This window comes from Belonocnema kinseyi, chromosome 1 (genome assembly GCF_010883055.1).
Source record: "Belonocnema kinseyi isolate 2016_QV_RU_SX_M_011 chromosome 1, B_treatae_v1, whole genome shotgun sequence".
In the NCBI taxonomy this organism is placed as follows: Eukaryota; Metazoa; Arthropoda; class Insecta; order Hymenoptera; family Cynipidae; genus Belonocnema; species Belonocnema kinseyi.
In genome coordinates this window covers 148,848,927-148,851,249 of record NC_046657.1, presented here as the reverse complement: position 1 = coordinate 148,851,249, position 2,323 = coordinate 148,848,927, and positions in this window count along the sequence as shown.

Genomic DNA, 2,323 nt, shown 5'->3' with positions numbered 1-2,323 from the left:
TTTCGCGAATTATTTGAATATTTGATTAATTGGTGTGAACCAACTGATGTAGTAGGGTTAGTATTTTGGTCCGACGGATTTGGAAAAGGTGTAGCGTGGAAGACTTTCATTCCATTGAAAGACCTGTCTTTTGAAGACCTGTGGGATCTTGTAACAAAAGTTGTATAGAGTGCCGCAGGTTTTGAAATCGATGATACTTTCCATGTTGAAATGACAAGTGTTCAGATACGAGTCGGTAAAGGTCGTGTTAAATTACAATCTGACATTTTTAAACGTTCCGTATTGACAATAAAGAGTAAAGCAAATACTTGTTTACCACAGTCCATTGTGGCGGCAATATCCAAAGGCAAATTGTTGGCCAATAAATATAACATTGAATTACAAAACGACTGGCGTCGAAAACGCGAGAAAGGTGGTGTGCATCAATGCACTGCTGCTAATAGGTTAACGCTAGACGCCGGTGTAATTATACCTCTAAATGGCTATGGTATTCCAGAACTTGTCCAGTATCAAAAATTCCTGTCAAAATCTCAGATAGCAATAATTGTGTATCATTATGATAGCTTTGGTTTAGGAAAGGCGAAAGCTTTTTATGACGGAACTTCTGATATTATAAATAAAGGGGAGATAGTTAAGCAAAATATTTACTTGCTCTATGAAGGTGCTCCCAAATGTCATTTTTCACCTATTTTATCATTGATAGGGGCTGGTGGTAGTCGAAATTTTTGTGCACCTTGTAACAAGGCTTATAAAAATCCTGAGAGTCATTTATGCGCAGAAAAATGTAACGCTTGCCACATATCTCCACCCTGTAATCAGGAAAGTAGGATTGTATTTGGAGATATAGAAAAGGAAATAAAATGCGATTCATGCCTTAGACATAACACCAGTTGGGAATCCACGTTATAATAAAAAAGTCGCATACATTTTTTACGATTTTGAAACTCAACAGAGTGAATCTGTCGTTGGTCAGGAATCCACGAAAATTCACGTACCTAATTTGTGTGTAGCACAACAGGTATGTGATGAGTGTATGGATGATCCTGACCCAAATGTACGATGTAAATGGTGCGGTATCAGACAGTATATTTTTAGTGAAGATCCGGTTTCCGAGTTTACAAAATTTGCCACGCGAAAAATGAGTCATTTCACGGAAACCGTTTGTATAGCACATAATGCTAAAGGGTTTGATGCTCAATTTATTTTGAGTCATCGCATTAAAGAGAAAGGGCTTGGAAATCCACCTGAAATTATTTTAAATGGGACTAGCATCCTTTTGGTGAAGGTAAATGAAACCCGTTTAATTGACAGCTTGAATTACCTTCAGATGCCATTAAGACAATTGCCTGAAGCTTTTGGTTTAGAAGAGGCAAAGAAGGGTACATTTCCCCATTTATTTAATACTCCCGAAAATCAAGAGTACATTGGAAAAATACCTGATGCCAAATATTTTTCACCCGATGCAATGTCTCGTGAGGCTCGGGACTCATTTTACAAGTGGTACGAAGAATGTGTCACATCAGAATACAATTTTAATTTCAAAGAAGAATTGAGATTATATTGTATAAATGATGTGGACATTCTGCGTAGAGCGTGTTTGGCTTTCAGAGCATTATTTCTTAAAGTTGCCAATGTCGATCCATTTATTGAGAGCATAACAATTGCATCGGCTTGCTCAAAAGTTTTCAGAAAAAATGATCTAAAAGCTGATCAAATAGATGTCATACCAAACGATGGTTATAGAAGGGCTAATAGACAGTCTAAAAAAGCCATCGAATGGTTATTAGCCTTAGAACGCGATTTGGACATTGAAATTACTCATTCAGGCAGGGCACGAGAATTTAGATTGCCAGAGGGATGTTTAGTCGATGGCTATTTTGAAAATAAAGAAGTAAGTACGAAAGTAGTTTACCAATTCCATGGTTGCTACTAGCATGGGTGTCCGCAATGTTTTAAATTGAATCGGGATAAAAAGTTAGGTTTCGATAAAAGTTCTGAATCTCTAAATGATCGTTTTGAACGAACAAACGCTCAAACTGATCGACTTCGCTCATTAGGATATGAGGTAGTCGAAAAGTGGGAGTGTTCCTTTGATAAGGAAAAAATTCAAAATGATAATTTACGCAGTTTCTTGAAAGACCACCCACTTTTAATGACTGACGCCTTGAATCCTCGAGATGCATTTTATGGGGGTCGAACAGGTAATACATTTTCGTATTAAGAGGCTAAGGGTAAAGTGAAAATATCATATCTTGATGTTTGTTCACTTTATCCATTTGTTTCAAAATATGGAAAATTTCCCATTGGTCATCCCAAAGTTTAC